We start from the raw sequence: 12544 nt of genomic DNA, 5'->3' as shown, positions 1-12544 counted from the left end.
TATTCAACTGGAATTTGGGTAATATGATCTACAACGGTCATAATACACTTCGACTCTGTAGATTTCCCTTCGCGGAAATCAGGTCGCTTCACTCATCTTATTTTGAGAGTTCAAATACATCAAAAACCTCTCCAACCGAACCCTTGTTCAAGCCCCGATGGATGAGGGACTCTCATTTCTCTCTCCTAAACTTCCAGATGTAGGAGTCCCTCATCCTCTCCCTCATCCTGCTTTCTCTCTTCCATAAAGCTGACAAGTGGGACCAATAAACACGGTCCATGACAATACAGTGTAAAAGTAGGGAAAATTTAGGAGATCGGTTGGAGTACCCTGAGGAGCAGGGGAAGAAATATGGATGAGGGCTCTCATTTGCAAGAATAGGGGGCAAAATTTGAGGGATTGGTTGGAGTTGCTCTTACATTACTCCTGGTCCTCTACTTCTGTTCTTGGCTCGGTTGTCTATGGGTTATATGGATGACAAATATAAACCCATGGCATGAGTTTGGTCTAAGGCCTAGGCAACCTGCGTAGGTAGACTATATCCTCCTTCAATGCATTGGTTACAACTTCGAGCTATAAAACATTTGCTAGCATTATGGCACTCGTGTGTCATGTCGTGGACTAGCTAGCCTGAGTCAGAGCCCTTGTATCGTGTCGTGACCTAGCATGCCTTAACCTGCACGTGTGTGTGGCTCGCTTTCCACCTTTCTCAACGTAGCGCGCACAAAGACCACTCATTTATATTAAGTCAATCTCTAGCCAATTTTCAATGCATGATTAATCTTTTATATTGCACCTAATATCTTTCTTAGAATTTATTTGATTTAGTTAAAATGAGGTCGAACCAAGTCTAATTAAATTCTATAATTAAAGAAATCGTATAATAAGTTGTAACTTCTTTTGCAATGTGCACGATTGCTTGCTAGCTTGTCTTAAAATTGATTGTAACTAAGGGTCTAGTCTATGGAGTGGAATGGAATGACCGAAAATACAGTCTATATGGATTATGGCACACACAATCCAAGATTCAAGCTTGTTAATATTTGGCTACCACTTACACCAGGATTTTGTAGGTTGTACCATATAACTTTTTTTGACGATGCCATACAAATTTAGTATCGTCAGATTCATGGTTAAAAGTAGTTTTATATGATGCCAAATTCATAGTTGTGATATTAATAACAGACAAAGTATGGCATTGGAGTTCGTATGGATCAAACGACGTTTATTACAAAAGAAGAAGGGGTAAGTAGAAGGTTACTCTACGCGAAGGTAATATATTTTTCCCCTTCCGCTCTATGATTGCTCCTCGCATTCTCTTTCTCTATCACTTTTTTCTATTGAATTTACCATAATAATGGTCTTATTGTATGGGATATTTTAAATTATTTTTGGAACAACTATTTGATGCCGCATTTTTTGCGGTAATGCTTTCTACCGAGTGTCTGTTTGGACGGACGCACGCCTTCGCTGGGCCTGCGGACCAGGTCTAACCGGTCCAACTCCCCTCACGTCTTCTCCATTTTAAAAAAACCTAGACACTTCCATTGGGACTGACCCACCTCGCGCAGTACACCCTGCACCTCACGCCTCACGCGTGGACCCGCCTCATGCCATGCACCCGTCCGTGTCTCACGTCGCGCGCTGCCCACGCCTCGTGCTGCACTCCCCCACGCCCGCGTCAAGGAGCTTTCATTGGGCGGCAGCAAGTAGATGAGCAAATGTTGCAACTGTATGTTTCATGCATTTTAGATGTATGTTGCATATGTTTTATCTGATGTTGCAAAAGTAGATCTAGTGTTGCATATGTTGCAATGGGTATATACGTATGTTGCAATTGTATATTTTAAATGTTTTAGCTATTTCAAACGTATGTTGCAAGTGTTTCATGTGGATGTTGCATATGTTGCAGTGGTTATACATGTATGTTGCAAGTGTGTTTTCTAAACGTTTCAGCTGTTTCATCTGGATGTTTGCATGTTTTCATCTGAATGTTGCATATGTTGCAGTTGCTATACACATACTCCCTCCATACCCAAAAAACCTGACATTTAGGACATGATTGCGGTAACCAAGGATGATTAATTAGGGGTTAGTTTTCCATCTTTGCCCCTAATAAATATGGTTGTGGGTGCTATCTTTACGAGAAAGTAACTCAACCCAACTGGCTAGTGCGTGGAGGCATGAGTGCTGCGACTCAGGTTCGAACCCTGGCAGCCACATTTTTTTTGTTGCCCCCTTCATTTTGCATGGGCATGCATGCCACTATTCCACCGACGTGGCGCATCCTTTTTTCACGCGAATGGAAGCTGGAGTCGCTTGGGGGCCTGTATTTTCGCTTGGCGTGCGTTTCAGGTTGTTTGATTTTCTTATTTCGTCTGCGCGCTCAGATGGCTGATGGTACGCGCTCGTTTCGAATGAGAAGACCGACGTTTGAGCTGCCTGTACTCCACGCCACTGGCTTATTTATGCGGCAACTTGCTTTCTCTCTTCTCCAACACCATTTACTCCCTTGCCTTCCCTGCCTTGCTTGGTGCTACTACGCCGCCATGGACTAGCTGTTCTCCTTGCACATCTACTACTATGGCATAATGGCTGATTACTTCTCTGGCTTTGATCTCAACGTTCGTGTAGAAGAAGAAGAGGACGGCAACCTGCTGTGGGATCTCAACGACGGCAGCGGTAACCATATATTATTAGTTCCATTTTGTTTTGTTGTTTCTGTGTGCGCGATGGCAACCTACCGTGGGATCTCAATGACATCAACGGTTTCATGTTGCAGAGCATGAAGATGGCGATGGCAACACTGAGTTTCATCTCGCAGAGCATGAAGATGATGACGGCGACGCTTTTTTTGATCTGAACGAGCCTCTGTTGGAGCATGGCAACGGTATGTTCTTTTCTTTTTGGACATGAATTGTTTCATTGTATCCGGTGGAGCATGGCATGCATATTAGGTTCCATTCTCAGCATGCTCTTTTATTTTTGGACAGGAATTGATTTGAACTTGCCACTAGATGAATTTGGAGCTGTAGATTTTGATTATTTACATAACCCCCATGGAAAGCATGCCTATATTTACATCATGCTATTTTTTTTAGTATGTACAGATTCCTATATTTATTTCACTCCTTGAGTACCATTAAAATGCTTGTTGTAGTCCTATATTTTGATCATGCCGTGACTACTATTACTACCATGAACATGCTTGTTTTTTCCCTATAAATAGAACATGCAGTGAACATCTATTATATCAGTGTCTTTGTTTTTTTTTCCTATAAATAGATCATGCCGTGAACATCTATTGTAAATGTGTTTGGTTTTTTTCCCTATATTTAGATCATGCCGTGAGTACTATTAAAATGGTTGTTTTTTCCTTTTGCTAGAACAACATGCCGATCAAGTAAACCAACCGAAGCATGACTATTCTGATCACGTTAGACAACAAGTGTACCAAGCATTGTTGATGAGAAGCAAAAATGGCAAACTAGGCAAGCATGATACAACAATTGTTGGTGCTCAATTTGTAGTAAAGATTCGATCAGTGCAGCGCATATGGAAGCAAGGTAAAAACCAGCTTGCTAACAACATTCCAGTCATGGTTCCTAATCTAAAGAAAGGTAGAAGTGGACGTAAAGCAATCCCTCTTGATTTGGAACAATTGCGCAACATTCCTCTCCAACAAAGAATGACAATAGAAGATGTGTCTAGTAGACTTGGTATTAGCAAATCTAGGATACAAAGGTATTTGAAAAAGGGTTTGATTAGGCGCCACTCTAGTAGTATCAAACCCTACCTCACTGAAGGACACGTGGACGCCTAAGAGGGGGGGGTGAATTAGGCAACTCAAAATTCTAACTCCAAACTATGGCCTCTTTTTCTACCTCTAGCAAAACCTATGCAAAAGATAATCTATCTAGATGTGCAACTATGGTTTGGCTAGTGTGTTGCTATCTCTACCGCAAATGATAATAAAGTGATCAATGTAAATGTGGAAGCTTAAAGAGCAAGGTAGAGATATGCAAACTCCCGTCGGTGACTCCGGTATTTTTACCGAGGTATCGAGAAGCGCGCAAGCTTTCCCCTAGTCCTCGTTGGAGCCCCTTGCAAGGAATCCCTCGCAAGGGCCAAGCTCCCGGTCGGGTAACTCCGTGGATAGCCTCGGGCCTTCCCCACACGCAAGTGGGTCTCCGATGTGCCTTCCGGTAAGCCTCTCCTGGATGCTCCCCGCCGTCTTCACTATCAAGCTTTCGGCCAAAACGCCACGGGCCTTGTTCCCTTCGGTACACGGTGGCGGCCGCACCACAAACGTGGTTGGTGCGATCTCGCAAGACTTCAAGCTGCTCCGATGTACAACTCTTGTGCTCGCAAGCATGGGGTGGCAAGAGGTATGCAAACCTCACTAAACACTAGGCATACACCTAGAGCAAGCGCATAAGCGGTGGTCTAATCAACCTAAGCACTTCGCAAAGCACCTACGCTAATCACCTGATGAAACACTAAGCACTATGCAAGTGGAGATCACTAAAATGGTGTATCAACACCCTTGGTATGTTTCCTCAGCTCCACTCCCCTCAAATGGCCGGTTGGGGGTTGTATTTATAAGTCCCACTGAGAAAGTAGCCGTTGGGGTCGAACTCCCGCAATTCTGCTACTGACCGGACGCTGAGATCGTCCTGACCGGACGCGTCTGGTCGTCTCGACCGTTGCAGCCGTGAACTATCGATCGGACGCTGCCAGCGTCCGGTCGCCTACCACCGGACGCGTCTGGTCGCAGTTTCACGTGCCTGGAACCTCTCTGTACTCGATCGGACGTTGTGTTTCTATGTCCGGTCGATTGCCGCTAGTGTCCGGTCCTCACGTCCGGTCACCTGTCTGCCGAGCCACCGGTCCAGCGTCCGGTCGCGCTTTCAGTGTCCGGTCCAGCGTCCGGTCGCCTCTGCGAGCTCGTTTCTTCGCAATCTTGCGTACGGCTTGGTTCCTATCTTCATGCATGGACTTTGCTTGATATCTTGGGTCTTCACTTGTGCTTCTAATGTCTTGCTTGAGATGTTGATCATTGGATCATCACGTCGCCTTCGTCCAAGTCACGTCTTGCACCCTATTGGACTACAAAACAAACACTTGCAAATTCATTAGTCCAATTTGGTTGTGTTGGTCATCAAACACCAAAATCCAAAGTAAATGGGCCAAGGGTCCATTTTCCTTACACTCACTAATGCTAACAAGAAGACTAGGTTGAAGTGGTGCATTAACATGATTGACCAAGGTTTGCTTGATGATCCAAAGTTCAAGGATTTGTTTGACTTTGTGTTTATTGATGAGAAGTGGTTCTACCTCCATCAGAAATCAGAGAGGTACTACTTGCTACCCGAGGAAGATGAGCCACATCGAACTTGCAAAAATAAGAACTACATCCCTAGGATCATGTTCTTGTGTGTATGTGCTCGGCCAAGATTTAGAAATGGAGAATGTGTGTTTGATGGCAAAATAGGTTGCTTTCCACTAGTCACTTTTGAACAAGCTATTAGAGGAAGTCACAATCGCCTTCGTGGAGAGGAAGTAATCAAGCCAATTCAATCAATCACAAGGGAGGTGATCAGAGAATTCATGATAAATAAAGTTTTGCCTGCAATTAGAGCCAAGTGGCCAAGAGAAGATGTGCACAAGCCTATTTTCATACAACAAGACAATGCTCCTTCTCATTTAAAAGTGGATGATCCTCAATTTTGTGAGATTGCTAAGCAAGATGGGTTTGACATTCGGCTCATATGTCAACCACCCAATTCTCCAGATTTTAACATCCTAGATTTGGGTTTTTTCCGAGCTGTTCAATCTATTCAATACAAGAAAAATGCTAAGACAATGAAAGATCTAATTCCAGTTGTGCAGCAGGTAAATGATCATCCATTTGATTGTTTCAATACAATAAAGATTCTAAGACAATGAAAGATCTAATTTCTTGAACACATTTCTTGTAGGAATTCTTGGAGTACAGTCCATGGAAAGCAAACAGGATATTTGTAACACTACAAACTGTTTTGAAGGAAGCAATGAAGATTAAAGGTTGCAACAATATAAAGATTCCTCACTTGAACAAACAAAGACTAGAGAGGGAAGATAGGCTGCCATTGCAAATCCCTTGTGAAGCTTCCTTGCTAGCCGAAGCAATTGCAAGTCTCCCTGCATGAAAGCATTAGAAAAAGCAAGTTAGCTTTTGCACTTTACTGATTTTGTAATAGCAGCAAGCATGTTACAAGATGCAAACACGTTACAGTAGTAACAAATTAGAAAAAGACATGTAGTACCTTATTGTTCTTTGTTTGCATCTTGTTTGAGCTTTGCAAGTTCCAACTTCTTTGCATCTCTAATCTTGTCCAACTTGTTGATGACGTGCTCTGGCAGAATGATGGTGTTACCATCCATTTGAACTTTGGAGACATCTGGGATGTAGATCTCATAGTCAAACTTGTCCAGGTAGTCCAACCACTTTGCTATCATATCATAGTCTTCATGTAAGAGGCCACAACGGGCACACCGGCGAGCTTCACGGCGAGCTTGGTAGCATTCCTCTACGAAGATGCCGCCGGCATGGAACGTGCCACAGCGAGGACAATGCACCACCTCATCCAGCTGGTCGGAGTCTGGCAGTACATCGACGGAGTCCGGCAGCACCGCATTGTACTCCAGCTGCACCTCGATGGAGTCTGGCAGCAGCTCGTCGGAGTCAGGCAGCTCCTCGACGGAGTCCAGCAGCACCTCGTTGGAGTCCGGCAGCACCGCGTCGGAGTCCTGCAGCACCTCATCAGAGTCCGACACCACTAGCGAGGCTGAGATGGTGTGCGCGGCGAGCGTCGACTGTGGGCGAGCGTGCGGCACGATGTCCGCGGAGACCGGCGCGACGTCCGCGGAGACTGGCGAGCATCGAGCGTGTGCGAGCACCTCCTTCGAGCGGCGATCGAGGCTCCATCAGCAGGAATCCATGGCGAAGGCTAAACCCTAACAAGGCGGCGGTAGCAGAGTTTCTGCGAGACGGAGCGATGGAGGAGCGAGGTGGCGTGGCTGCGTCGGGAGATGAAGAGAGGAGGCGCGCGTGCTTCTGCTGCAAGTACCGAGGGCAAGGAATGACGCGCGATCAATGCGGGCGACGACCGAAGGCGCGCGAGCAACAGGATTTGCGGGAGCGGAAGCAGCGGCGCATGCATGGCCAAGGGCATTCGCGTCCAATGTTTCCATCGGGAGGCCATAAGTTCAGCTTATATGGAAATGGGCTATTGGCCCAGGACGTCTAGTATTTTGAATACGGAGGGAGTATGTTCCTAGTGTATGTTCTAAATGTTTCACTTATTTCAGACGTATGTTGCAAGTGTTTTATCTAGATGTTGCATATGTTACAGTGGTTAAACACATGCTGCAAATGTATGTTTCAATTGTTTCACCTGGTTTCAGTATGTTGCAGTAGGTGCTGCTCCCCGCGCGCTCTGACTCACGGGCACGCACGCGCTGCCATCCAGCGCTGTCTGTCTCTGTCATACGGCCAGCTCCAATAGTCGACGTGCATACGCGCATACAGAGCGTAAGAGCGGGCTAGTACCCAATGGATGCGGAACCAAGAGCCACAGCGGGCTAGCACCGAACAGACGTAGAACGAGGCGCCCATGCATCACTAGGCTTGGTCCCCCACGGTGGAGCATGCAGCCGGATCAACACATAGGTATGCACACTGTGCTCTCTCCCTCTCTCGCGTTGGTCTCTTGCTTGCATTGACGTATGCGCGCTTCGCTCTCTCTCGTATTAGGGTACGCACACTGCACGCTATGCTCCCTCTCTCTTGCATGCAGCGAGGCGCGGGATCCTTGCACATGCTCTCTCGTATAGGTGCAGAAGCAAAAAGAGGCACAGGATGCAACATTATGACGTGGATGTTTGGACACGCCTATCTGTCCAGACATCCCGACGCTAGCATGGCTTTTTTTTATCGCCAACGGTTTCATCGCACGGTTGTTTATTCTTGCCGTGGCACTTGAAAACGTTGCACGTGCAGCTATTGGTGCTGCGATGATGACTCAGGCACTCACGACTGGCAACTGTGCAGACATCGCACGCGCATCGGCTGGCAATCGTGACACTACGCCTGCACGGTCCCACGTGTCGAATGGATAGCATGGTTGAACACTTGAACCACGTGGAAAGAGAACACATTTCACCAACTGAACTTAGGCTGTGTTTAGTTCGCGAAATAAAAATTTTTGAATGTCACATCGGATGTTTCAGGATTGTCGGAAGAGATTTTCGGATACTAATAAAAAAACTAATTACATAACTCGTCTGGAAACCACAAGACGAATTTATTAAGCCTAATTAATCCATCATTAGCGCATGTTAGTTACTATAGCACTTATGGCTAATCATGAACTAATTAGTCTTAAAACATTCGTCTCGCGATTTTCAACCAAACTGTGCAATTAATTTTTTTTCGTCTATATTTAATACTCCATGCATGTGCCGCAAGATTCGATGTGATAGTTTGGGATGAAAATTTTTGAGAACTAAACCAGGCCTTACTCTCTCGTCCTAAAATAAGTGACATTTTTTACTTTTATATATCTTGTTTGACTGATCGTCATGTTCAAAAATTTTATATAAATAATATATTTTGTTATGACTTATTTTATCATTAGATATATTTTAATAATAATTTATTTATTTTATAATATACATAAAAATTTAGAATAAGACGAACCATCAAACAATATATCTGAAAGTAAAAAAAACGTCACTTATTTTAGGATGGATGGAATAAGTTCTAAGATCTACTCCCTTTGTCCCAAAATAGAAGTTCTCGCTTCCCAAGAAATCAGCTTTTTTTAACTTTGACCACTTATATATAAAAGAATATTAATATTTATAATACATAATTAGTATCATTAGATAGATCATTGAATATACTTTCATAATAAACTTATTTGAAGATATAAATGTTGCACATATTGTAACACCCCAGGTGTTTGTCACCAGTTAAGCGATGGGTTTGAGCTCAACCATGGCATGTTAAGTGGTGATGAAGGTGTCAAGATCAAATCTACAAGAGTGAGCTCCAACTTAAACTTGGACAACGCACCTTTGCTTACATATGGATCCTTGCTAAGTTTATGCAAGAGTAAGGCTAAATATGCTCATTCCATGTACATTACATCCACATGCATCCATCTAGACCAGTGAAAAAGTTTTATAAAGTTTGGAATAAAAAAGTCACATAAAATGATAAGTTATATCCTTATTGGAATGACTTTACTAAGTGCTTGAATTGCACTATTAAGTGAATGGAAATGTAGGTCATCAACCAAACCTTGCAACCTTGCCCAAATGACTCTAATTGAGCTCTACAACAAAAGTTATGAAGGGTTCGTGTTGAGCACATGTCAAGAAAAGGCCTCAATTGGTCGAAAACTCTAATTCTAGGGTTAACGAGATGCTGCTTTGACCAAAGTAAAAGAATGGTTTATATTCAAGATACAAGGTTTGACCTTAAATAAACGTTGTAGTATAGTTTGTGTACTAGAAACTTTATTTAAGGACCCAAGTCTAAATATATCTCTAAGCTTGACAAACAAAGGTCACAAGATTGATTCTGCTGCAGTCTTCAGCACTTAGAATTATTCTAAGTCTGGAGTTTCGCTAAGCAATGGCGTTGGCATTCCGCGTTCTCCAAAATTCGTTAAGTAACTCGACTTGGTCCAAAGATAAAAGTTGGAGTGTACATGATGGAGATGAGCATGTATAAAGATGGCACTCGTTGGACTTCATTTTGAGCATCAATTTTGGACTTTTGTTCATCGCTGTCAACGCGTTGACACTATCACTTTGGAGCCTAATTAACTGCTAATCCATTGCTCGAATGACCAGAGTGCCTTAATGAAAAATGTAGAGCATGTCGAGGTGAACAAACTTCATTTTGGGCCTGAGGTTTAAATCGACCCAAATCTGGCCCAATTCGGCGCCCACATTGCCCACACCGATACCCGCCAGCTGCTCGGTGGAATGCCTCAAAGGGGTGACGCGTGCCCCGTGCGTGGCGGCCATGCACGGGCAGCGCCCCCACCTCCATGCCACGTGCCCCCTGCGCCCGATGCGGATGAGGCAAGCCCGGCCGAGCTCTCCACTTCCTTCCTCACTCGCACGCACTCCTCTTTCGCCTCTCCCTCGCTCTACAGCGCCTGCGCGCGCGTGCTACAGCATGGCCACCATGGCCGGCTGGCCAAGCTTGCCGCCGCCGCGTCCTCGCCGCCCCGAGCTCCCTCGCGTCCTACTATGTGCGCCACCACCTTCCCCGTCGTGCGCCGCCCCTTCGGCTCCCCTTTTCCGGCCACCGCAGCCGCCGTAGCGCCGTCGCCACCAGAGCAGCCACCGGTGCTCCGCCTGCTCGCGTAGCTGGCAGGCCACAGGTCGCATCGGGCCGAGCTGGGAAGCCCAGCGGGTGCGCACGGGCCCATGGTCCCTCCCCGCCACTTCCCCCGCCGCCGACGAGCCTCCTCCGGCCGGCAAACGGCGAGCTCCTGCACAGCCCCTTCAAAAATCACGATCAGGGACCTCGGCTTCAAATTCGAGTTTTGGGAGGGGCCTTTCTGTGAACCGCAGACTCATGTGAATAGTACCTTTTGGACCTGTTTGCTTTGAAATCGGCTGAAACTTTGAAAATTCATAGTAATTCATAGGAAATTCGTAAAATAGCAAATGAGGACTTTTTGGAATCCTTGTGAAATTGTATATTCAGTAGATCTATAATATGGCATGTTTTAGTTTAAAGTTTTAGCTGCAAAAATAGATTTGTGCAGTAAGGTTGTAATGTTAGTTGAATTTGTTATTTTCCATAACTGTAGATCTAGGGATCCAAATGAAGTGAAATTTTTGTGGCATGCTACTCATATGATAGTTGACGTGTGGTAAAAATTTCATGAGTATTGGATGAAGTATGAGTGAGTTATTAGTTTATCTCACTCTCACATGATTTCTTGCAATAGCAAATTGTCTTTTTCATAGAGGTAGCTATACTTCTGCAAATGGTATGAAATTTGTATAGTAGACTATTGAGAGGATATGTGAGCTACTGTAATTTGTGTAGAAATTATTGTGCATTTTTGGTATATGTTCATAAATACACCTTGATGTGTAAATAAATTAATAAATGCTTTAAGAAAATTTATTTAGAGGTGAGCACCATGCTTTCTGGTGTTCTTTAGTCATGTGTGAAATGTTGGTAAAGTTGGTTTTGCCCAATTAGGTGTTTGCAACATAAGTTAATAATTATTTTCTTGCCGATGTGGTTTATGGACAGATCTGGGAACCTAGCAAAGTTCTTCATGATAATGTGCTTTGTTGTGAAACTTGTTTATACAAAAGCTGTAGATAATTCATGTATCTAGCTTCTATTAAAATTTGGTGGTATTTAGCCTTGTGGTTTGTGAGTTATGCCTGTTTAAAGTTGGGTTTCAGAAATGGCTGCTCTCTATCAATTGTGGACCAGTTTCTGTAAATGGGTATATTTGACTTAGTTAACTTGATAATCATGCTAAGATGATTAAAGATGAATTGTAGAAAATTTCATAAGCTTTCTAGAATGTCTTGTTGCATGGCTATTGGATTTGCATAACTCTAGTTATGATCCAAACAAGAAGCTGTTGTTTCTAGTCCAGAAATAGACATATGTTAGTTGTGGTTGTTTACTCCATGTGTTGCTAAGTGTGGCTTATGCCCTTGTTGATGGTCAAGTAATGATACTTGTGACCTTGTTAAACTTGTGTCATGCTTGATGTGCTTGCTCTCTATAGTTAGTTGTGTGATGTTAGTTAAATAGCTATTGGTGTCTATGTCTTGCATAATCTTGTGTTTGTCTTGAATGCTTATGTGATGCTTATGGAAGGACTAAGCAAGTGCTAGGACCGGAGATGTCACCATGACAGTGCAAGCTAACTGAACTGACTTGTGTCGGATCCCAGGCAAGCCCCGGAGCATTCTAAGTCTCCCATATTTTTACAAATATCTTTAGTATCTTTTATTGTTGATGATGCATTAAGTATAGGAATTGGTTGGAACCAATTGTTGCATTATACCCTTACCTTGTCTAGATAAAATCCTGTGAATCCTAATTAAGTGTAGGATCGAATGATGCTTAGCTATGCATAGACCGGTAGAAGTCGGGTGATTTCCTGTCACCTGTGAGATGTAGGATGAGCTCTGGTCACGGTTGGCTATATTTGCTATCATGAAAAAGAACCATATGTTAATAATGAAAAGAGACCGGACGGGATGACGATAGTGCAGCAACAAGGCATGGAGGTCTTGGGTGTGAATCTATCCCCGTCTGTGTCGTTAAGGACCGATACGTTGTATGTCCTCATGTCATGTTGAACGCAGCCTAACACTTAGCTGGCCGGATAAGTCGTTCCAGCCGCGAAGCCTAGTAGCTCGACTCAGGCCGGGGACGCAAGCAGTGGTGTGCATTCTGGAGGTAGTAAGGATGTGCAGAGAGCCATTGGCATAAGTC

This window comes from Miscanthus floridulus, chromosome 19, assembly GCF_019320115.1.
Source record: "Miscanthus floridulus cultivar M001 chromosome 19, ASM1932011v1, whole genome shotgun sequence".
NCBI lineage: Eukaryota > Viridiplantae > Streptophyta > Magnoliopsida > Poales > Poaceae > Miscanthus > Miscanthus floridulus.
This window is presented reverse-complemented; position numbering follows the sequence as displayed.